This window comes from Falco punctatus (assembly GCF_963210335.1).
Source record: "Falco punctatus genome assembly, chromosome: 3".
Taxonomy (NCBI): domain Eukaryota; kingdom Metazoa; phylum Chordata; class Aves; order Falconiformes; family Falconidae; genus Falco; species Falco punctatus.
This window is the reverse complement of record NC_137582.1, coordinates 51,747,047-51,772,923: the sequence shown is the minus strand read 5'-3', so window position 1 is coordinate 51,772,923 and position 25,877 is coordinate 51,747,047. Positions and strand designations below refer to the sequence as shown.

The window sequence follows — 25,877 nt, the reverse complement described above, 5'->3', positions numbered from 1 at the left end:
GACATAGTGGGGGGAAAAAAAGAATGTTTCAAATGTGTTAAGGTTTGTATATGGGCATCAAACATTTTTTAATGTTATAATGATGCCTTACATTCAACTTTGCTTGCTTTTATCCTAAAGGAGAAGGTGTGCACAAAGGATTTATTTTTGTAGGATTTTTTATTCCTTCTATTTGTAATGTGTCTTTCTCAGCTACAGCAACATTAATATAAACCAGCTACTGGAGTATCACCCAATGTGTTGTCTAAACCAAGCCAGGACTAATAAGGCAGTGCTGAAAATGCTAGCAACCTATCTCTGATAGCATTCTCAACCTTGTTGCCATGGAGGAAGATGTGATAACTGGAAATTTTCCCAGAAAGTTCCAGGTATGACTCTACAGCCATCATGTCAGGCATTACCAGACAAAGCCAACAGTGGAACAGCTGGCATTGTCCTCCTTACAACAGGAGGAAGTTGTGGAGGAAGAAAAAAAGAATTACTTGGTCTGAAATATTCAGCAAAATACAACATTAATCCCTTCCTGGTGTAAAATACCATCCAAATTTTACTTTTGCATCAGCAGCATGGGGTCCTCCTGCCACTTCACAACGTTAAAGAGATAGCTAGCTGAAGACCAAAACAGAAGAAATGGGTGTCACCTCTCATTGCAGATATTCCTTCCTTCACTATTTTATGGATTTCAGCTCCTTAACCTAATTGATCTTGCTTCACAGGTGAAATTTGCTTAAAGTACTTCCCAAATTCTTGCCACTTGTTGTTTTACTATAAGCTAGCCATGCTCTTTAAATGAAAATACTGTGCACATTTTGTGTTTATATGTGTAGGGTCCCAGAACGGTCACTAAAATATGCCCTTTCAGAAACTGATGTTACTGGTAGCTTTTGACTTGGTAACATTTATGTGCCGTTTCAATGTCCTGAATAAAGTTATCATCAAAACACCGAGTCAGTACCATTAGCATCAACTTTAAGCAGCAGAACAGTATAAATAGTATCTGCCTGCATGTGACTTTCCCCTACTCCCCAAATGCAGCTTATCTATTGCACACTCCTTACGCTTGTCTCTGTTCCTGTTAAACTACCGAATAAATTCTACTCAGTATAACCCCATTCCAAACAACAACAAAAAAGATCATTATTTTTAAAAAGTGAACATAACTGAACTGATTAAATAAAACAAATTATCAGAACAACTGGGGATTTACAAATAGAAGTGGGGTGCAGATCTCCATGAATTTATGGCAAGAAAAATTGGTTCAGACCCAAGTGGGTTTGGTTTGGTTTGGTTTGGAGGGTTCTCCTGGTTGTTTGGGTTGGTTGGTTTGTTTGTTGGTCTGCTACTCTGTGTGTGCTCCACCTGACTGGGTTACCCCTCACCCCTCAGGAGTCAGGAGAGGACCTCTGACTAAGGATGGTCGTGCCATGTGTAGGGCAGTGGAGCATTGCCACAAATCAATTAGGTAGAGGATTTTGAGGCATAATGTGTAGAAAACGCCCAGCATAGAGACTGGGACATAGTTGTCATTGTATCCTGCAGGTCTCCCGGCTTAGCAATGCAGGCCTGGAGCAGACCTTCTGACAGGTCCCACTTACTGTAAGTACAGTGTAACAGTTAGTCAAGGATAGTCTACAAAACACCTATTCTGTATTTCCCCCACTCTCCAGGGCTCTCCCAATCCTTTATGTCAATCTGGAAACATTCAGAAAGAAAAGAAAATTCACAATAGTTTGCAACAACAGGGAAATAGTTGTGGCACTCTGATTTCTAACCAGCTGTGCCCTACCACAAGCAGTGCAGCAAGGAGGCACTAAGTGTGAAAGATGACAGCACTCAGGAATTAAATGAGGTATGAGCCCAGGTCTGTCCCTTTGTGCTCTGTCTCTGGAGATCTGCCAGAATCATGGCATTTATCTATACCAAAACCTTGTGGGTTGTTTGCTGTTAGAAGCAGGTTTATTTAGACCTCAGCATGCCTGTGTTTCCATAATCCCACATTCCTGTTACTCAGAACAAAAGCGACAATTAGAGTCTTATGATGGTGAAGTTTAAGATGGAGCCATACATCACTGTGACCACTCTGCCCACGCACCCCCCTTGACACTGCCCCTCACTCTCAGCTGGGGTGTGGATAGAGAGGTGGAGATAGAGCACAAGGCAGCAAAAATGCCTGCTTTGTTTCAGGAAGGACTTCTTTTAAGCAGTGGCATTTCTCCAGCTGCTGTCCCCAACCGTTTAGTGACCACGTTCCAGGATATAAAGCAATGCAAAAGTGGCTTTAAGAAAAGTGATCCTGGTACCTTAACTTTTGGATGCTTACAAATCTCCAAGGTACCTCTGAGGCCTGTCCATTGCTGCTAAAGCCTGAGGGATTCACCTGAACGAGCATGTTTGCTGATATAATTTTGGTTTCTCTCTTCCAAGAAGGAAAAGACCATCTGAAAAAAACAGCCCATTAGATAATGCTTGAAGGCTCTGAAACAGAAAAAAATGCTTAGTGAGGAACCTCGGTAGTGACAGCAGTACGCCTGAAAGGTGAAGGATTGCATGAATATTTGTATTTATGACCACTAGCTTATAGAGAACAATGCTGCCTTAGCAAAGGCAGCACTCACTCTGTTTAACACATACAGAACTTTGCAGCATTAAGCTCTGTATATTTTCATACATTTTGGATTGAACTTTGCATAATGGTTCTTACGAAAGAAAGTAAAACTGGAGCTCTTTGTACTTCCCATAGCCATTTTTTGAACCAGAGGTGTACTTTGTTTTCTGGAATTGATATTCCCATTCAAACAAATATGTGATAAAAAATGTGTTCATGTGTGAAAAAGCCATATGCAGTGTTGAAATTCTGTCCAACTTGTTATACAGATACTACATGCTAGAGAAATTATGACTCAGTAGGGGAATTTTACTCATCATGTAATGCGCTGAACTTTATAAGCAACACCTCGCCTTCACTGCTCTTAGTACTGCCAGAGGCCAGGGAGGTAGAGATGTGCATGGCAATACACAGGGTAGCTTAGGAACCTATTCTACTGTTTCTGCTGTGGTTTGGGGGTTTTTGGGTGGGTTTCGTTGTGGTGTGGGGGGTTTTGGGGTGTGTGTGTTTGGTTTTTTTTTTAAGATACATACTCTCTATGTAAGATCAATTACTGCTGTGCTACTTCCAGCCTCTGATAGGAAGGAAAAAGCCATTTTGGCCTTTGTCTCCAAATCTGCAATTCTCCCTGCTCTGTAATCACCCACTCAATTGTTGTACTTAGCATGGGCAGAAAGCTACCTGTTGACATATTAGTAATGTTCTATTTTGTGCATTCATTTTGCTGATTAATCAGAGGAAACAGTAAAAACATAGGCTAGACCAAAACTTGTCCATCATGTATTAGCTTACGCTGGCTGGCCCAATTGTTCACCTTACTTTTTTCTGTTGTCTTTATTGACACATCTGAATTCATGAAAGAGTTGATTCCTTAGCCCATCACTTGATACAGGCCTCTGAGAATGAATTAGAATACAATAAATTAATCTGTAGATGCAGTATCCCTTGAAAACAAACAGCAAGTTTGCAAATGTACTGCAGGAAGTAATCGTGGTGAGTTGAAGGGAAATTATATCACTTCTGTTCTTAAAACCTTCCCAAAGCACAGGTTCAACACAAGAAGTTCTCTCATCAGCCCATTTTAAAGGGTGAGCTTGAAATAAAGGATAACTACAGGTGAAAGACCTTTCCAGATATTGCTCTGTCTGTATTGCTCTAGTATTGCTGAGTCTCCTGGCCATGGTAGGTACCATTCCCAAACAGGAAAAAAGACACATCCAAAAAGACCATGTGGAGTGTTGTAGAAAAATCCCAGTATCTTAAATTCTGCCTGGGGAACAAAACAATGGCCACAGATCTTTGAGTACACGTTAAGGGGGTTGCTGCATTTTTTGCTCCATGTCTGAGTTTAAACATACAGTTTAATGTATCTAGAGAAGCAGCTATTGCCTCCCTTCTTCAAAGAAGTCCATTTCTCTGTTGCACACAACTCTGCCAGATCAGCCCAATTTCAGATGGAGCATAACTATGCTTAGGATCTCTAGGCTCATGTTAGGGCTCGACATGTATGTTTATTGTACTGGGGTCTCATCCATACATGTAAAGGTTCTCTTAAAAAAAAGGTAATCAAAAGTAATGGTGAATAATTTGCTAAATGTAAATTTTCAATCCCAGGGTGTGAATCAAAGGATCAATGCACCGTATCTGCTGCAGGATTTCTCAAAGTAAAGCTGTGTTGCCTCTGTATTGGCAGAGGTGTGGTGGGGACTGAAGCAGGGTTCTCTGCTGGGGTCCACCATGAGGGACTGGTGGCCAACAGAGAGAGGTTTGGAGAAGGGCTACAAGAGAGGAAGGGATGTCTTTCAGAGAGAGGCTTGAGTAGATCCATCTATTTAGCTTAACAAAGACAAGGTTAAGGGTTCGTTATAATTTATAAATTTCCCATCTCCCTGTAGAAGTAGCATAAAAGAGTAGAAATTTGATAATATATGGCATTTTAGTCGAGTGGAAAAAAGTCTGACAAGAACCAGTGAAATTTGAAACTGGACATATTTTAACATGCAAGGTAATTAATTATTAGAACAATTTACAAAGGGTTGTAATGGATTCTCCATCACTAGACATTTTGAAGTTGAAAATGATTGATTTTCTCAGAGAAACACTCTTGTTCCTACAGGAGTTAATTCAAGAAAGTCCAGTAACCTGTGTAATACTGGGGAAAAAATAATGATTGTAAATCGGCTTTCCAGCTTTGTTATCTATACACTTGTACCAAATTGCTAATGCATAGCTGCCTGTGTCCTGTACTCTCCTACTGCAACTAGTAAGTATGATTCAAACATTTTTCCATTTATTCACATTTGCTTGGGAAATTTACAGTGAAAGACTGCAACATAAACTACAAACTTGCTGTTCAGGTGAAACCTTCTGTCTGGCATATGGATTCAAAGATTTTAAGGCTGGTGAACTCCTAATCATCATCTATCCTGAGTACATCCAGCACAGAGCATTACCATTCCTCTACTACTTGAGGAGCTGACATCTAATTGACAGCAGATGTTTCCAAAAGGCATGTGAGTTACAGTTCGCCATGGGAGTGCAGGGGGAAGCAGGATGTCCCACTCCTTATCCCTCTCAGTGGAATGTGAGCTCCTGATTTTTCCAGGCTTTTTTGTAAATTACACCCCAGACCAAATTTAAAGAATTAGGTCCTGCTGCTGCTGAAGCCAGCAGACACCTTCACTTGGATTTCAGTGAATTCCACTGGATGAGCTAAAATGATGCTGCATTTGCCACACTGAAAATATCCAAATCACATCAGTTAATAATCCTCTGTGGATTTTGTTATGCAGAACTAAATGTAAAGTAATACACCACTGGACCTCTCTGAACAGGACCTCTCTGTTCCTGATCACCATTCACTGAGGTGTATGAAATAAGGAAAGGTCTACTTTAAAATAGACAGAGAATTTTTTGTTTCAATACTCGTCAAAGATTTTCCCAGCTACTGCATCGAACTGTACTGCCTAAATCCAGCAGATTGTCTGTCTCTGAGCAGAGCTCAATGCAAGTGTTACTTGACCTAGAAAATTACTGCTCCCAAGGAAAAGGAGAACCCTTCTGATGTTTTGATGGTAAGTCATGGAGACCAACCATACAGAGAACTGCAAATAAATATTACTTCAAAGTGTAGCTCTGGGCAGTTCTGTATAGTTCATCTGAAGCCATTACAACATACACAGCTATATAAAAGAGTCAAGATAGAGGAGGGAGGGTCTTTTATTACAGCTGGAAAAATTAATGTAACAGTTGTTCTAATCAAAGAGGTTAGTTACTTCTTCCTGCTAACTTTGTGTCTTTGAACTGCCACAGCTACAACGCTACCACTCATTCTCCATAAACAGTATTGTTAATAGAACTGATTTTACATACAGCACAGAATACTTGAGAAACAAACCAAAACCAATGATCATACACAGTAAAATATGCACTTTAAAGCACAGGTGAGAAAACCAGTTGTTAGATATTCTCACTGGTTTGTTTGTTGTTTGTTTGTTAGCAAAATGAAATGACAAATTTGTTTCTAAAAATAATGCCCTTTCCCCCCACATTAGGTCTGGATAGAAACAGCAATAAAAATAATTAAAAGAATCAGCAGGTTGAACTATTCATGTCAGTTACTTACTTCACAGAATGTATACTTCTATGAATTTTATCCATGATCGAGTTGTGTTTATTTGCTGTAATCATGCACCATCTCTTTCTGAAGGATCAACTCATAACTCATGATAAACATTCATATCAAGGTTAACAAAGACAATTAAAAAAAAAAAAGTACTTAATTTTAACCAAACAGAAGGTAAGGGAAGAAGGGTTAGAGACAGCATGTTACAGTTTTTTTCTGCACAGGTTAGGTGGCAGCAGCACTGTAACAGAAAACAAAACTATTCCTCTCTCCCACCTTCCTTTCTGAAGACCAAAACACTCACTCTTTTACTAAATGACCGTAATGTAGAGCTACACTTGGACTAGCATGCTAAACACCTGAATGAGACTCAGCTTGCAGAGGGTATGAATGATTCAGATATGAGTGATCTGACTGCTGCTGATGTGCATTAACAGCAGAGATTAGTCAGTCAGCTCTATGTGAGTGTTCAGGTGGCAAAATGAGCAATAAGTGGCAATACATTGTAAAGCATTAGAGATTTTTGGAGGATGAGGGAAAAGGAGGGGAAATTGCTGCTATCTGCAGTGCAATTTAACAGGTTACAGCAACTTTGGAAGAATAAAAATGCACTCAGAACCTCACTTATTTGCAATATTGGGTCAATTAGGTGATTAGAGAGTGAGCCCAGATCAGGGTGCTATTTGGGCAGTTCCTGCTTTGGACATGACATCCTATGTAATTTAGCTCAGGACATCTACAATGACCTGATTTTTCTATTTCCTCAGCTGAATTTGTTTTATAGCAATCACTAAATATTTAGTCAGAAATTTTGCTAATAGCAAGGAACAATCATCCCTTTGAGAAGGGTGCTCAATGCTGTGAGTGCAGTCTGGACATTGAAGATAAACTCACTCAGAACCCTGCAGTGAGTGGAAAAAACCCATCGATGCAGGCCAATACTGACAGATCCCTGCTAGGCTGGACTCTGGCACTGCTAACACTTAACTGCCTCATATTTAACTTTTTAAAACAGCTTTTTATGTTGGAATTTTGCAATCAACCCCCCAACTTCAGAAGCTTGCTCAGTTTCTAATGTGAATCACTGTTGCTAGACAAACCTACACTTTAGGCTTATTGATACCATGTGAGAAGTGCACTGGGCATCAGGGATTTGCCTATTCTGAGACCTCCACCCCCACTATTGTACCTGCTTTGGGAACTGGATTGCTGCTAGCAAATATGGGTAAAAATCATTTATTGTTCAGTGAAATTTCTCAGGGGAATGCTATGCCTAGCTGCTTTACACAAGCTCTGAAAAAAGCATTTTGAAATTACACAGCAATAAGATGTAAAAATCACCACCACATTTAGTTTGCACCTTGAGCCTACGCACAGGGCCAAATCTAAGGGCATGTCTACCAGGCGGTCCCTGAGGCATCAGGGTGGCTGAGGCTGCCTGCTCTTAGCAGCAGCTTCTAAGAGCCCACAGTAGGATAAATGACTCTGTGTCCCTATCATGAGGTTTTTGACAGGGGATCCATCATGGAATAATATGGGACATCTTTTCCAGATTTCTCAATAAATGACATTACCAAAAATATTGGCATATACTCTTTGAAGATCTTGCTTTAAAGGAGGGAGGTTTTAATAAGCAGGCAGCATAAAGTCAGGCCACTTTCTTCTGGGGTTTTGTATAATTGCTGCCAGCCTCAGCAAGAGATGGGTGTAAAGAGCCTGGTGCTGGAGAGCCACATGTTCCTCCCCTGCAGCTTCCCTGCTGAACAAGGCAGGGATGCACCTTCCCTGAGAGGGAGGCAGGTCACACACTGCTGCCCACAACCTGCTGGAAAACCTTCTGCAGAGCACGCAGGCGCTGGCCGCTCCCTCCCCAAGGCTGGTGACATGTCATTCCCCATCCCAAGGCCGGTGAAGTGTTAACACAGCATTTCCAACCCAGAGATCAGGCCCTCTGGAGACCAGGCAAATCTGCGAAGATAAAGGATAGCAGAGCAGAAGAGCAGAGGGGCAAGAAGAAATCTCTCCCGTAGTTCGCCACTTTGCAGGGACAGAGGTGGGGCTGGGGGCGAAGCAGCAGGGGGATAGCGCCTGGCTGTTGCATGCTTCACTGTTCCTGTCCTTGTCCCACGTTCCCACTTTTTTCTACTTTTCAGTACACTTCCAAATATTTGTTTTGTGAATAACAACAAATACACAGTTATATTTATCTGCAGAAGTGTTTACTTTAGAAGCCCAAACTGAGAATGGAAAACTTCAAAAGCTTTAACTTGCCCATTTCTAAAGGTAACTATTTTCAAACAAACTACTTCCTTGAAAGAGGCAGTTTCTTGGTGACAATAATGCTGTCATATAGGAGGGCATGTAGTTTTACAACTCAGGCACAAGTGGAAGCATTTCTTGTACTGCTCAAACCAAAATGCTTTCATAGTTTTTAAGAAGGAAGAAGACACTTTCCCATCTAACCCATTGTTCTGCCTAACACAGGTCACACAATTTCATCTGATTTCTTAGCAACCTGTGACTCTCAAAGTATGTGCTTAGGAAGATGGGAATTTTTCACACATCTAAAAAAATAATTCATTAGGTTACATGTGAGATGGGGCTTTCAGGTGGTGGGTTTAGCCTCTACCTGTAATCAGTCAGCTGTCTCCCAGCTGATGAGATAAGGCTAACAAGGAGCTTACTTAAGGGAGGCAGTCCCTGGAGCTGAAGAACCTGGGTCATGTTAAGGATAAGGCTGTGTTATGTAAAATTGGGTGATTTGCCTGTTATCTAGATGATGGCAAAGAGCTGGAAGGAGTCAGGTGGTAAGATTTTGCTTACCTATTATACCTGCCTTTGAATTATGCTTGTGATTGATTCAGTCCTTTCAGGAAGAGTCTCAGAAAGCATTGCCTGTATTCAGCTCAGCTAGCCAGTCTGCCAGCCTGCTCAAGGGAAGCAGAGGACTGAGGAGATGCTTGCTGAGTGGAAAATGTTCAGCTGATGTGAGGGTGGTTTTACTACAGTAAGCCTTGCTGACCTATGCGAGAGATTTGTTTGTGGTCTGTGTCCATTTTCTTTTAATGACTATAGATGTTATTTCATAGAGTATTTTATCTGTATTTTTGTCCTTAACTATGTTGCAACTGTAAATTCTAATAAGGAATGTGGAGAGTTTACCACCATGCAATGCAGAGCTCTGTGTAGTATGGGCAATGCCTAAAAGCAGAGTGTGTGTTAACCTCTTTTGTAGGAGTTCTTCCCTAGCTCACTAGTGGAGGCATCTGCACTGTCAGGGGCTTCAAATCTTGCTAGAACTTCCCTTAAAGCCTTGCAGTACCAGGTGCTGTACACAAATTGGTTTGGTAGCTTCCTCCAACCAAGTTCTTACCATCTGTCATTGCAATGCTCAAATGGGTCTCTTAATCTGGCAGCATGAATGCTCAAATCTATAGAGAGGCTTATGCAGACACACTCCCTCTTTGTAGTTCAGGCAAAGATCCAAAAAAAAAACCAAACCCCAAACCAAAAACCAAAACAACCACCACCAAAAAAACCTTGGGTACTAGGGTGTAAATCAAGCAGAACTTAAAAGACACAAAACCACTCTGGCATCTTTTATTTGCCGTCAAAACCCTTCTGTGGTGTGTATGCTTTTAGTACTGTGGTTCTTTCTCATAGTTGAAGGTTAAACAACGCCTGGAGGCCGGCTCCCTTCCCCGAGAACGAGTGCCTGCGCTACACTAGATGGCACTGCTTAATACTCACGTTCTCCTCTTGCCTCTGCTGCGTCCGCTCCCTGGATCTGGAGCATCCTGTACCTGCAGGTTCATCAGACGTTAACCAGTGCGCTATGGTCGCTGGTGATGGGATCACCTGCAGGACAGGTATTCAGAGTGGTCATGTGGCAGGGCGGTAGGAACGGTCATCAGAAACGTACTGAGTTTGTCTCTTTAGCCTAATAAATGGGTAAAGCAGGGCTTTTTAGAGATTGAACACTTAAGACTGAGTTCTGATGTTATCTTTAACTGTTGCTAGCATCCCCCATCTCCTTTCTCTCATGACTGGAACAAAAGGCATTGATAGAATTGCTGCAGACATTAGTCATTTTACAAAGTGAGAAATCTGAGTGGTAATACAGCTGTTAGCTACTGATCAATAAATATGGGGGGAGGATAAGCTATAGAGTAGCAAATCTCTGCTCTCATCAATAGCCTATAGATTTGGCAGTAAACAACCAGGCTTCTGCTTCCAGAATAGCATTCAGCTAATTCAACAGCTTGATTCTTGCAAGGACGGTCTGATCAAAATTTAGGAATGCTGTTGAAAAATCCCGTGTTGTGCCCTTCACTCGCTAATAGATAGCTGAATACATCTAAAACATGAAAGCATAGAGGTCTCATGAGTATTTTATGTACTTTTGGAAATAATGAAATGTATGCTTACAAAAGTCAAACATAAATTTCATGACTAGTGTATAGCTTTTGCAGAACTTCAAAATCTGTTGTAAAAGCAGTTATTAGTTGAAGTACTGTTCTCCTCCAAGAGTAAGGAGACAGCTAAGTGCTCTTAGCTGAAGTTAGATATTTGGAAATCAGCTGGGCCTAGAACGCTTAAAATCTGACTGAAGTTGTGTTGGAGCATGATGGATGTTTCTGAAGGTGGTTAAAGTTCTGGAAAAGGGCAAATGGGATAAGTCAGGAAAAAAACGGGAAAAGCAGAGGACTGTGGTAGCTGTAGCTTGGCCAGCCTGATGCCAGCTCCTAGAAGGAACACCCATAAAAAGCCTGCTAAGTAACAGGGGGAATCGCAAAGGAGTAAGTAAAGAGCCTATGCTGGTTCCTTGTGGAGGTGTCAGGCTAGCTAGCATATGTTCTCTAACACTGGAAGTGCCCTTTTAGTTGTGGTGAAGCATCAGAGGCATCTTGGCTGTTTCAGCGCTGACCCGTTTGGTTCCTGACGTAGGCAATGGAAGTGGGAGTTAAACTTGAAGATGACTCAAGGTGGGAGTCACTGCAAGTGCACACAAGGGTTATGCAGAATTTAAAAGGTCTGGGAAAATGTATTAAAATATACTGGATGAGATTCAATAAAGGTTTTTTTGCAATACATTTGTTAGTTGATTATTCCTCCTCAATAGAGGAGGAAAAATAAATGGTTAGGTAGCATTTTTTCAGAAAAGGGTCTTGGGAGTATAATAAACACAAATCATAACTGTGCTGTTGCCAACACTCCCCCTGAATCTCATAAGAGTGGGAGATACAGACAAATATAGACTGCAAGACACATGGAAAGATCCTTTTTCCACCCATCATTGATCAAGCCTCAGCTGGAGCACCGTGGCTGGTTTTGGATATACTTTAAGAACAATGTGGCACACTCAGAGCATCCAGAGAAGAATAACATGTTCTCTTTAGTAAAGAACATAGCCAACAAAGAAAAGATATATATATATTTTTTGAAGTTATCTAGACTAAGAAAGAAAGGTCTTGGAGTGGGAGAAAAGGAATGATCACAATTTTTGAGTACGTAGAGACTTTCAGAAAGAAAGGGGCTATCTCTTCAAATATGATGGATAAAAGCAATGGCTTTAAATTGGTGCAAGGAATATGGGTGATGACATGGGTAAAAGCACAGGTATAGTTAATCTTGCCTTGAAGCAGTGAGAAGGACTAGGTAGTCCCTTTCTGCCCTGTTTTTCTATTATGATATTTATTAGTAATTAATACTGACAATTTCATTTAAAACATACAGCTGTGAAACTCCAGATCCTGGGTGTGGTAAACTGACATTGCTGATGATTTATTTTGAAGACCTCAACTTTGAATTTTATTAGTGTCCAAACAGTGTTCTCCTTTGTTTTATGCCTAAACCCAAGCTAAATCGCCCATCTGAAATAAAAATCATGGATGTGGCTATTCTTTCAAGATTTCCCCACAGAAATGTTACACATACTTCTTTTTTTATACTCATAACGCAGCTTACAAAATAAGGTGAAAGGAAGAGAAGTTCTGGAAATAATTAATAAGTAAATAATAATAGTTTGTATTTACATGTTGGTTTTTCTCAGTGGCTCAGTAAGTAGTAGGTATAGAATAAACCTGTTATTTAGCATGGCTACAAACCAGGCCCTACACTAGCTTTATAAGCAAAGGTATAACCTAAGCTTTCTGGCTTTTCAGGCTTGAGCCTGAACTTGAGAATTGGAGCCCCTGGGGGGGATCAACCTGGGTGGGGGAGAAATTGCTCTGTGCAGCTGAGGAGGTTCTGAAAGGGCAGTTGGGAACCATGTAGCTAACCTCAAGAATGAGAAACAGACTCTTTCTGAAGCCAGAACAACTTGGCTGTCCCAAAACCCCCATAAATCAGGAAATGAAGTATTATCACTAAGTTTAAAGTACTGCATATTCTCCTTGTGTTAGTCCACTGAAAATATTTAGGGACTTACAAGCTGGAAAAGGTTAGATGATCCTGGTATGGGATTGCTCTCTCCTGGAGAAACTGGCTGCTCGTGGCTTGGATGGGTGTACTCTATGCTGGGTAAAAAACTGGCTGAATGTCCAAGCCCAACAAGTGGTGGTGGATGGAGTCACATCCAGCTGGGGACTGGTCACAAGTGGTGCTCCACAGGGCTCAGTACTGGGGCCAGTGCTGGATAATATCTTTATCAACGATCTGGGCGAGGGGATCGAGTGCACCCTCAGCCAGTTTGCAGATGACACCAAGCCGAGGGGGAGTGTTGATCTGCTGGAGGGTGGGAAGGCCCTGCAGAGGGATCTGGGCAGGCTGGATCCATGGGCCGAGGCCAGTTGTATGAGGTTCAACAAGAAGCACCGGGCCCTGCCCCTGGGTCACACCAGCCCCACGCAGCGCCACAGGCTGGGGCAGGGGGCTGGGAAGTGCCTGGTGGGAAAGGGCCTGGGGGTGCTGGTGGACAGTCAGCTGGATGTGCCAGCAGTGTGCCCAGGGGGCCGAGAAGGCCAACAGCATCCTGGCTTGTGTCAGAACCAGTGTGGCCAGCAGGACTGGGGCAGTGACCGTCCCCCTGCACTGGGCACTGGTGAGGCCGCGCCTCGAACACTGTGTTCAGGTTTGGGCCCCTCACTGCGAGGGGGACACTGAGGGGCTGGAGCGTGTCCAGGGAAGGGCAGCGGGGCTGGGGAAGGGGCTGGAGCACAAGGCTTATGAGGAGCAGCTGAGGGAACTGGGGCTGTTTAGCCTGGAGAGGAGGAGGCTGAGGGAGACCTCGTTGCTCTCTGCAGCTCCCTCACAGGAGGTTGTAGCCGCGTGGGGGTCGGTCTCTTCTCCCAGATAACTAGTGACAGGACAAGAGGAAACGGCCTCAAGTTGCAGCAGGGGAGGTTTGGATTGGATATTAGGAAAAATTTCTTCACCAAAAGCACTGCTAAGCATCAGAACAGGCTGCCCAGGGAAGTGGTTCAGTCACCATTCCTGGAGGTATTTAGATGTGACCTGTAGATGTGGTGCTTAGGGATGTGGTTTAGTGGTGGACTCAGCAGTGCCGGGTTAATGGTTGGACTTAGGTAATCTTAAAGGTCTTTTCCAACCTAAACAATTCTGTGGTTCTACTGCATGATGCAGCAAACAACTGTAGAGAGGAGTCATCTGATCTAGAAAGGTTTGTCAAAAAGGTATCACTGTGAGGTACTTAATTTTGTTAACATTAAAATGCAACAGAATTTGTCATATTTATTAATCATAACATGGCAAAGGAGATGAGGGAGATAGTTAAGTCTAGAAAAGTTTTCATCCTTTTGTTTTCAGCAAACAGAAAGACTCTTGTAATGCAGATTTTTCTCTGAATAAGATGTTGATTTTTTGAAAAATTAAGTCTCAGAGATGTGATTAAACTGAAGAAAAATTGGATATGGATATATTAATGTGTTTCATGAGGGTTTTGCAAACTAGAGATTTAGTAAGATGTATGAGTAGATACTTTAGGAGTCTTGTGTTAGAAAATGGGCTCATGTTCTGTTTCCAAAGCTTAGTTCTGTCAAATTTTTAAGTGTTGTGGAATATGTACCCAGCCTCAAATGCAGTACTGGAAAGAGTATTTTTCTTGATTAAGCATTGTTGAGAGATGACAGAAGCCTGCTAAACCTTAACTTGAAGCTCAGGTACAAGTAAATTTTAACTCTATGTGCAATAAGTTTTACAGGTGGATTTTAAAATGTATGTTTCAACATTAAGTACCATTTTACACAGTAAATCAAGACTTACTTATAACTGAGTTGTATTTGAAGATGGTAGTAATGTATACTTGAAAGGAAACTATTCTAAGGAAATCATGTTACCCTAAAAAAGTAATTTAAAAAAATGTTTTGCTTTTCACGCTGTTGTCCTTGATTTCTATATAAAAAGATGACTGCAGTGTGGATAACAAGGAGGATGGAGTGGGCATCTCATGGGTTTTTCAGATAGGTCCTTCCTTTCCTCTGCTTACCTTGCCCCTTGCTTTTCATTGTCTTGGGCTCCCTTACATGACTCCCTGACTTGGTGTCAGCCACATTGGGGCAGTCCTGGGCCTGGACAAGGGCTGGACTAGGTGACGGGGCAGCCAGGTGCTGGCCACTGCAAATGCCGAAGAGCCCTTGAGAATATAACCTTCCTGTTTCTCTCAATCCTGTTAGATGTTTACCTACTTAAATACTTCTTGAAAATCTCTCTTTAAATGGCTTACAGGTGTAAATCCCACTGGAAATCGATAGCAATTTTTTTTCCCTAAGTGATCAATATACTTTTTAAAATCCTACCCATAGCTGTCGCGCATGTACAGAAAGATAACACTTGCATGCCTGAGTATCTTATGGCCTATATTTACTATTATGAAACATCTATTTTTGCAAAGTTACTGCCATTCAAACTCACCAAGGTAACTGTGATGAAGAACAAATGCTGTTTTGATTGAAACTCAGTGGAAACAAACTCAAACAGAAATTTCATAGGTTTTTTCCCTGATATTATTGTGCTTTTGAAAAAGTGACTAGTTAAAGAACAACCTCCTGCTTACCCAGCAAAATGCTTGTTCCTGGTTGCATGGAAGCTGCTATGGAGCAATGAAGCACAAGCAGAAAGAAAGCACTAAATGCTGAGATGTTGCAAATAGGCAATGCTTATTGTTCCCAGCTCCTCAAATTCGTTTGCCATACCCAATTAGAACACAAGCTGGATATAGAAGGTTTGTGATTCAATAATTTGAGTTCTCCTCTGAATTGGCATAAATAATGTGAAACACTTTTCCTGAAATCTACTTTAATGATGAAAATATTGCTGACTTTCAGTGCAAATATACATCTGATTTATTTACAACAATGCCCAAAGTTAATTTTAATTATTTCACTTTGTAGCTAATAAATGATCCTGGCTCAGTAATGAGGGTGTCTTATTCCTGTGCATTTCACATAAGCAGCAGGGATCACATGTTCATATAGAAAAATAAATTTTAAAGGTCTTTTAGCTACTTAAAAGAATAATTTTGAGAGAGCTGCTCGTAACAGCCAAAATTTTGTGGAGTATTTCCTACACAAAGACCTTAATACTTTCAGATTTCTGTGAGTTGTATGATTTGCTTACGTATTTTTTGTACTGACGAATACTGTTTTCTGCCTTTGTTTTTTGGCTATAGAACTGTCAAGAAACACCTATGGGAAGTCAGTGTGTTTTAGATTTATTCCCCCCACCTTACTGTCTTTCCTTATTCACTTCCAAAATGATTTTTGAGAAAGTGTAAACCCAAAATTCAAAGGTCAGTTAACAAAGCAAGTTATTTGCTTTAAATGACAAAGCCATAAACTGCGAAGCTAGCTACCTTTATAGATGAGGATGCTCCACAGCATGGAGACAATGCCAGTCTTGTCCCGCAGACCTTCCTTCCGTGCTTCCTGAAAATTAAGGAGGAGAGAAGAGTTACAGCAGGATTTCACAACTATTCCCTAAAGGAGGTCAACTTCCAATGTGAAAAGGGACTTGTATCTTATTAAAAAAAAAAGCACAGCCTCAGTCATTATCTGCATCTTGTTTCTGTGCTGGCTCTTGAGAGAGCATGGCAAGAGGGAGTGGTCTTGGCTAGACACATTTACAAATCCAAAACCATGCAATAAATGAAAACTAAGCATTACAAATGCTTTTCAGGCACTCACTGTCAGGGCTGTGCATTTCCTAAAATCCTTCCACCAAATGTGTTACTGTATACAAACGGTTGGCATGCACACACTTAGCAAGTCTGAGTGCAGATGGTTTTGGTGGTCTTAATGGTGGTGCTTTTTTTTTCCCCCTTCAGTTTTCTCCCTTTCTGTGTGTGTGGATGTGGAAGAGTGAGGGAGGCAGAACACATAATGAAAGTATCATGTCTGTTAACTGTGGAAATAGCATTCTCCTCATTTTCTTCCTTTCAGAAGTTCATATTTGCTATTGTAAGTGGCCCAGCAGCTTGCACAGGATAGAAAAATGCCATATAGAAAATCCAGGCTGGCCCACATTCCATCAGCTTGAGAACCAGATGCTGTCATGTTGGAGCCACCACCAAGTCCTGCAGTGAGCTGGCCTGAGGGACCGCTCAGCCCCAAGCCCTCTTTGCACAGCTGGCAAACGCACTCTGGGCTGGCTGCCATGCTAGGTATTTTCATCCTAAAGGAAAGAACAGCCTCTGTTTAAAAGAAAAAGCTTCAAACCTCAGTAACATCTCTGTCAGTACTGATTGTGCAACAAAACCTACATAATACCAGTGAGCAAGTGAGAAATAAATTCTCTGTTCTGCAATTCACTGAGATCGTGTCCTAGCATGCTTGTTATTGCTCTTTTGTGGGTTGTGGCTCAGTTTTTGTTAGCAGCATCTCTGGCTGTACAGACACTAAGTTTTCTTCCTCTGAAAGGAGAAAAACATATATTTGTCATGGGCAAACTACAAATCAAATTAGTAAAAAGACTAGTAGTATGGTTTCAACTGCTAATACGCTCACCTGCATGTTGCATATATGTGCAGTATCTCCAGGAAACTCCATATAGTAGAAGAGAGCAACTTGCTGAAAATGCTATTTGATGAACAGGAGCTAAGATACCGCTGGCCACGGAGGCTCATCTCACGCTGCGTGGCTGCTTTCACTCCTCATCATGAAATGCAACAAATTTAACCAACCATGGCAGTTTTGCAAGGGGAAGAGGGGTAGAGTCAAGGCTGTTTATGGATCAGACCTTCCCCAGTCACAGTTTATGTTCACATAGGAAATGGCACTGAATTATTCAAACCTTTGGAGATTTGAAATCACTGGATTCCTACTGGGTAACTGGTGTATTAGTGGTACTGAAGTGGTTCCTGTTTTGTGAAAGGGAGGTGGGGGGTTGGCAGAGGGGAAGAACGATGCCTGAAAACTATAACACACTTTGCAAATGTCCCTGTTAACTTCTCAGAGGTCTGAGCTTGATTTGTATAGCAGCCTGAGAGGTAGGTAAATGGTCATTTTACAGGCAGGGAAATTAGGATTATTGAAGTACCAAAATAGAGGTAACCTCTCCAGTCCTACTAAGCCAACAGAGCTACAGCTAGCATCCAGAGCATTCCAATTCTCAACTTGTTTTTTAGCTGCAATTTTCATACCTGTTTTAAAAATATTTACATGTCTATGGTCCCCCTGGGAGCCTTGGACCAAGACTTCCATGTGACTAGAAAATAAAGATGAAACAGAACACCAAGAACATTAGTCTTGGAGGTTTAACACGTGATTCCTTTGACTATTTCAAAATGTTATAAAATAGGTCTAAAAATGAATAACAGTTTTCTAGTCTTCCCTAGCCCAATAAAACAAAAATAGGGACCTAATCATAAAATCCAGGTTCCACACCTAATGGCCAGTTAGTATTTAAGGCCTTACCAGGAACGTTTTGCCTGTTAAACTGGCCTCAGCCAAATGTTTCTCACCAGCTGTCCTTCACTTCATGTTCAGTACACGACTCTCATTGTGCTGAGCAGAAGCTGCATGCACACACATAACACCAGCAGTTTGCTCAGCAAGTTGGAAACACCTCCATCCCTCTGCTGAGATAAATATGAGCCATTAAGAAACACTTCACTGAAGCACCTAAACTGATGCTATACTTACGTGCACTAAAATTATAAGGACTAAACTTTATGAAGCAAATGAAATTGAACTAATTAAACAGACAAGAAGGGCCCAGCCTGAGATTTTTCTCTGCACTAGGTTTTCAAACTGCTCTTAAGTACCATGCAATGCATATCTACTTTTGCAATGCCTAACTTTTTTTCTGGTGTGCTTACATTATCAGGTCGGAGAAAACTCCTCCTCACAAAGCCAGTAGCAGCCCAATTCACCATTGATATCCCCAGCCTCAAGCTTCAAGGTGAGGATTAAAGAAACTTTTAAACATAACTGTCTATTAACATGTGCACAGAGTTTTAAACTACAAGTGTAAAGGCAGTGAGAAATTTTATGCAGCTTTTGAACTTCCTGATTTGGTTTAAAACCAGTGTGCACAGGAGGAAAAGCAAGGAAAAACAGGATGTTCTGCAAGACATCTGACCAATCCGTACTTGTGAAGCCCAGGAAAATCACCTGGCTCACTAGCAAAGCCAGTGCCTGTGTGCAGATAATTCTGGTTTAAAAATTAAAAAAATCAAAAACATCACAACCTGCAGCCTGTCAAGGATGGCGCCAGAACAAACTGCTTTTCATATAATAACACAGTAACACTCTTCTTTAGGGTATTTTTTATCAGCAAAGCCTTTTTACAAGAACTCGAAAGCAACAGCATTTTCTACAAGCAGTATCTTACTATGCCACAGCTTCTGCATGCTTGATTGTAGCGTAGGTGGGAACTCCTACCTGCAATAAACCAAAAGAAATAAATGTCCACCCATGAACTGTAGTCATGATTTCACCTCTCCTTGGGGAATATTCTCTCTTAATACCAAATTGTCAAAGTGAAACAGAAAAATAACTTCATAGCTCTTGGCTCTTCAGATAGCTAGGACTCAAATGAGACTAGCGTTTGAGAACGAAGTAGGCAGCCAAGAATAATTCAGTAGCAAATCTGGCATGGGTTACACTTCTAGAGCACCTCAAGTCTCTGCTGTGGCAATTGACAGATGAGAGATCTCATAGTCACTGTTCTTTGAGGAAAGATAGTCTCACACAGCAGTTGCAGCAGGTAATTAATGCTACATAAACTTCTTTAAAAAGGACCTTGTGAAACAACTGTATTCCCTAGGAACAGAGTGGCAAGGGAATAAGTTTCAGTGATGGTTTACCCCACTCCGATGATGACTATGGTGAAAATAATTGCCTGATGTACTGATAGGAAATACAAATAGATTTATACTAGAGCACATATGAAATTTTTAATACTTCAGCCTTTTATCCAAGGCAGAAGTACCCTTTTATCCTGTTAATACTTCAGCCTTTTGTCCAACGATCTCAAAACACACTGGACTTAAACATCAAGACTTGAAACTGTGACATTATCGATTATTTTAGAAATGGAAAAACAGAAAAAGCATAGAACAAGAAAAAAACTTGCCTGCCATCGCTGCTTGAGCCACTAGTACATTACAAAAGAGACCTCAAACTCTATGAGACTCACTTCCACCTGAAGCAGCAATTCACTTGTAATAGCATAAAGTTTAACACCAGAAGTGTTGCCGTTGTGTAGAGTAACCTAGGTATGTGAGAGGACATGAACTGTTACCCAGTGGGGCTGTACTGCACAAAATTATTGACGTTTAACTGAACTTTATCTTGTAGACAAGATTGAAGACACAAAGAGATGAACAATTAACCATGCCCCTTAGCTCTTTCTTCAAACAACTAGTTTTCTGCAACATTAAAAATGTGATTTGTTTTGTATTTGCCTGCCTTTGGCTTCTCTTGTTCGGTCAGCTGTATTCCTTCTCCTGCCTTTTCAGCTAGGTTAAAGCCTTTTGGATTTATGTTCCTCCTCTATGAAGGTACTTTGCATTGATGTGAAGGCCATTCTCCGACTCCTCTTTGCTAAGCTAAGCAGACTGAGTTCTCGAAGTCTCTCACTGCCAGGCATTTCTTCCAGCCCTCAAAGCATTCATCCAGGCCCTGTCTTTGTCTTTTTCAGTTCTGGACTTCTCTTGTTTCTCTTGTTTGTTTCCTGCAATTTCTTTTTTAAAGCATGAGCAGCAGAGTGACCTGTGCCATTCCAGTAATGGTGATCCCAGTGTCCCATTTAGTGGTAAAATTTTTTCTCCTCACAAATTGGCAGAGCATTGTGAGCTCCTGCTACTTTGCCTGTTTCTTAGGACCCTCTTATCTCCTTGCATGCTGCTGTTTCCTAAGATGTGACTATCAATTCTGTAGGTATGACCCCTATTCCTTTGCCCTAGGTATGTAACTTACATTTGGCTGCATTTTAATGCACATGGTGTGAAGAGCTCCAGAAAAATCAAGTAAGTCTCTGTAATACTTCTAACTCAATAAAGAAAATGTAAAGCCTAATTTTAAGTGATGATAAGCATTCTCCAGTCTCTTGAGTTTATTAGCTTTAAATATCAAATAAACTATAAAATCCCTCATTTTTTTACTTTCAGGAAGTTGAATTTATATTCTTCAACTCAGAGATTAAAATTCTAGTTTGCAATAAGGCTGGAAAAAACAGCAAGCAAATTACAGAATTAAGTGTTAAGGCACCAACCAAAAAGAGAAAAATATGCCTGAGGAGAATTAACAACATTAATAAGTGAGCACCAGACAATAGAATAATTACTGTTTCAGTACAAAAGGGTCTCTATTAGAACTAAATCCCTTTGAGGGGGGAAGAAAAAGAAAGCTACATGCTGTAAGCAGGAAAGTAACCTGCAGCATAATCATTGCTAGAATCTAATCTTAATAACCTGCCCTTACTTAGAAATCTTGTACACGTATGGAAAAGATGTGACTGCAAATTAGTAAAACAATTATAGTCAAAGGCTATTTATACTTCAGGATAAAACTCGGTGAAAATCTTTGCCTTCAGGGACTGTCTGTGTATTGAATTTCAGGTAAAATTACCAATGCAATTGATGAAAAAGACCTTTGTCTTCAGCATACATGCATCTGATCAGTATCTGATAAATTTGAGCTGCCAGTTAGATCAATGGTTTCCCTGGTAAAGGCCAGAAATTAAAGGAGAGCACTGCTTCCTAAGAAGGTCATCAACAAAGCTTGGGCAAAGCACAGAGATCCCAGTACTTCATGGAAAGCTAAACAGCCCCTGTGTTTGCACAGAGCTGACTTGAAGTCACTGTGCTCCCATACTCAGGCTTATCTCAGGTGTCTCATCTAGACCGTGTAAGGGAAAGCAGCCTGCCATATACATAAAGACTTCCAGTAGTCCAGCCAGCTGAAAGAATGGGCGGGAAAAGAAGACCCAGATCCTGCAAATGTGCACTCATCCATAGTTGTGAATATGTAAGTTGCCCCCCTGACTTCATAGGGTTGGCTGTCTTTTAGGTTTGCTGGCAAGACTGGAGCCTGGCATAGTAAACCCCTGGGGGTAAAGGGATCCATTTGAGTTCTGCCCACAAAAAATCTCAGCACCTGGTCTGTAAGACTCTTAGGACACTGAAACAACTCAACTAATAATTGTTGTTCTGTACAATAAAACTGTAAGTTAAATACGGTCCCTGCAACAAGCTACACTGTAGTCTCCCTGGCCTACGTTCAGTGCAGGTGAGAGCCAATGCCGCCCTATGCCACCTTCTTGGACAAGGACTTGGTGCTCACTTGGTCAGCCATGTGTCCCAGGTTAGAAAAGAAATCCTGGCTAACTTCTTCCTGTGTAACAAGAAGGGATAGTGTAGGACACAGAGCAGTCTTCGGTGTGTCCCTGCTATCCAGCACAGCCTCAGCCTGCTATCCTGGATATCAGGATTGAAATAGCTGCACTGACCCTGGGCCATCTAAATGCAAAGTTCTGAATCTGAAAAAAATACTCACCCTCCAAGCCAACTGATAAAACTGGAGCAGTGAAAGCGGCTTTAACCCACAAAGAATCAATCCCAGTGAAAAAAAGTCTCCATGAAAGTGGCTGCTGAGTCCATCACATTGCATATTGGTAAAAGTAACTTGAGTTTCTTATCCTTCCCAAGTGCTTTCATTTTATGTCTCTGCTAATTCCTTAGCCTGAAAATTCCCAGAACCAGAAATGTCCTAACAGGCTTTTCTGCCCATCATGAAATGCAATTATTACCTCTACATGGGAAAGTAATTTGTTCTTCTGATTTTCAGCAGTGATTTCTGTGTGAAGCATGGTGACTCTTAGCAGAAACTGGCAGGTTTTTCTGTATGCTAAAAGTTAATCAGTGATTCCTTTCTTCAAGCCAGGATATATTCTTCTTCTAGTTGGATTAAATCTTTTTTTCTTTTTTTTTCCCCTAAATTAGTGCAAAAAACAGTGCAATATTCTTTGAATTGTAATGGTACTAACTAGAAGTATTTTGAGCCTGATTTTATGAATAAGACGTAGTCCTACATAGTGGACTGTGAATAGAAATGTTGTGGGTTGGGGGTCTGTATAGTAAGTATATGGAGCAGATCCTCCGGTCTGGTCATGGTACTCTGTGTTATAATAATGCAAAGCAACTGTGAAGTGTGTTTAACTAATCATATGAGGAGTCTTCAACCCTGGAGAATCTCCAGGAGATGTGAGGCCGCTGTTGGATTCACGCTAATCCGTACCCACTGGCTGATGTGAGGCACTGCTGTGAATATACAGGTATCCCTGTTTGAACTGTGTCTGGTATAACTGCAGTCATTTTAGGGCCACAGGCAGATGTCGTCAGCTGGACATGGGTCTACTAAAGGGTGGAAGGTGAAGGACTGAGGCCAGTTCTGAGGTTACGAAAAGCTCTGGCTAGTGCCTTCTGCACTGCTTGTTCTTGACCATCACAAAGACAAGGTCTCTGTCCAGTAAGTTAAATAATTTAATTTAATATTCATACTTGAAGCTGAAATCCATTTTCAGGTCAAGTTCATCTTTCACAGTTGACATTCCACTGGAACCTTCCTGGGGTTTGCACTGGTGAACCACAGCCCCAGGGATCAGCAACATGCCCAGAAAATCAGTTGCCCAAACTCTCTGATCTAAAGCCTGTTTTTCAGGTGGAACTGAGAGAAACCAGTGGAAGCATTTCAACTGGAACAGAAATCAGAAGTCTTTTTTGCTAGAAGATGTTCAAAAGGAGCAGAATTGTTGGCATCCTGACAATTCCCACATCACATAGACAGGAAAAGCGCTATCAATGCAGGCCTTCTTCTGGATCAGCTTCAGGCTCTTTCCCACCCTTCCACCTGCACTGCTAACAGCAACAGCGATTGATACAGCTAAGCCACTGCCGAGGCTTCAGAAACGTTCAGGTTTAAAGCAGAGCAGCGTTACACATCAGCAGGGAAAGCCACGTCAGCGGCACTCGTTTAATAAAGGTATTCCTAGCAGCCTGCATGCTGGATGTGCTGTAATTACAGCAGGGCAGCAGAGTGGTGCGGCTCCGGCTGCCCCCGACAGCTCTGCTCCCCTGGAAGAGCAGGGCTGGCAGCTCGGGAATGAGAGCAGCAGAGCTGGAGGCAGCTTTCCTGGCAGCTGGCCTGTGTTCGCAGAGCTCTCACCCAGACCGTGCTGGTGCACAGGAGCTTTCTGAACAACATGTGAAAGCCCAGGGCAAGAGGCAAACAAATTCCTCTTCTCTTTGGGAGAAAACAGAACACTGCGTGGTAATTAAATTTGCCAGGCTCTGCTGTAGTAAGATGATGCAGATGAGAGGAGGCAGCTAGATATTCTGGGGCAGCCTACTTTCACGTTGAAGCACTGGAACGATTCTTTTACAAACAATGGCATTAACAAGTCTGCCTTAGTCTTGCCTAGTCCAAAAGGTAGTGCTCATGAAGTATAGTTTACAAGGTTTAGGGTTTTTTTTAACACTAAAAGAAGGATGCAATTTTTAACACTAATAGAAATACTCTAAAATATATACATAATATATATATACACACACACTATACTAAAAGAATCACTTCTCTCCAGACCTGAAGTAACAGGGATCTTGTTTTATTAACTCAGAAAAAATACAGAGCAAAGCATAGCTGAAGCAAATAGAAGGACTATGGAATCCCACTCGAAGGATTTCAATTCAGACCCATTATGACTAGGTCCCACTGATCTCAGTGGACGTTATTTGTCCCCGAGAAGGAGAGCTGTGCAGACCTTGATTTTCACATGATTATTCACTTTAAATGCTTTCCTTCAGCTTCCCAGGGAATAGATGTGGAGAGGGTCCAGAGTATGCCTTTGAACTCCTGGGTATTTTACTTGGCATACTGCAGTATTGCATTGCAGCATGGCCACAGAGCTGCAGGTAGTTCATTTTGGATCATGCCTACAATCACCTGGGAAATCTCTTTTGTTGTTATGTGCTCAGATACCATCCTGATCCAAGTCCCTGGGCTGATCAATGCAAATAGCTAGCGAACACATGTATAACCTCTCCTGATTATCATGCAGCTTACTGTGCAGCAGCTTTCCTCCATTTACTTTGTCATTACCTGTTTAATGTTCCTCTGTCTCTCCTTTTAAAAGGGAAATCTTCTTGACCTCAATCAGTGTTTCTTCAAACTCCTTCCTCCCCCGCCCCTACCAAGTTCATGCTTCTCCATCAGCCGTTAATGCTCATTCACTAGGGCGGATTGTCCTTGATCACCTGCTGTCACTCTCCTACCCTGTCTTCCTATGTTAGGACATCTTCTGTGTCAACACACCGAGCTAATCTTCAATACTGACACCTTACACTCAGGCTAGTAGTGTCAAACAAGACCAAGTATTTGCTTTCAGAAGGCACCCAGGGATGCCAGGGTAGTTACTACCTTCCCATGATGTAACGCAACAAAGTTTTACAGTAGGGTTTGCTCTTTGACTTTTGATTTTCTGTTGTAAAAATGAATGTGTGACAAGGTGGGGGGTCGGGTGGTGGGGGAGTGGGCAGTTACCAGGAAATATTTGGTTTGCCTGTTTTTTCCCGAGGTAGCATTTACTGCTTGGGATCTCTGCTTCCCGCAGGGAGTCATATGAACCACAATGCAGCCATCGCAGGGGGCAGCAGATAAAGTCAGTGAGTGGACCTGCACTTTCCCAGACTAGTCAGAGGGAGAAAGAACCTTTGTATTAACACAGAGAAAAGTTGTCTGCTTGTGCCTTGCACCTTAACAACACTGCCACTGCAGCAAACATCAAACTTCTGAAAACCGGCTTTGCACTGCACCGTGCTGTCGATGGGGAGAACAGGCTTCCTGCTGCCACAGAGGCTTTTGGAAGCTGGGAGGGAGATGCATGGGGGTTTGGCTAAGCAGTCCTTATAATCCTGATGGGTATTGTGTGTGTGGTGGTGGAGAGCTTCAAAAAACAAATGTATTTGGTGTTAGTTCCATGGCACATGCCTGGAGGGCACTTCTGTAAGTACAGATACTGCCCTGGCCACTTCCGAAAGCAGCTAAAAAGACATTCAAGAGGTATTACAGTATCACTCAAAAATGGCACAGGGACACCTGGCTCACCTTTTAACAATTTCACTGCTTCAGGTGACCACAGCTTGGACAGGTGCAAGGCTCCCCACCACAAACACACCCCAGCTTCGTGCTA

The 25,877-nt window shown here is 41.8% G+C and overlaps 1 long non-coding RNA gene across 1 annotated transcript in view; it reads left to right on the top strand.

Moving 5' to 3' along the window:
• Positions 1 to 24,800, top strand: part of LOC308061494 — a 30,180-nt gene extending 5,380 nt beyond the window's left edge. The window contains exons 2-3 of the long non-coding RNA XR_013927254.1: positions 18,513 to 18,587; positions 20,596 to 24,800. This is a non-coding gene — a long non-coding RNA (uncharacterized lncRNA). The remainder of the gene's footprint in view (positions 1 to 18,512; positions 18,588 to 20,595) is intronic.
• The last annotated feature ends 1,077 nt before the right edge of the window (positions 24,801 to 25,877 follow it).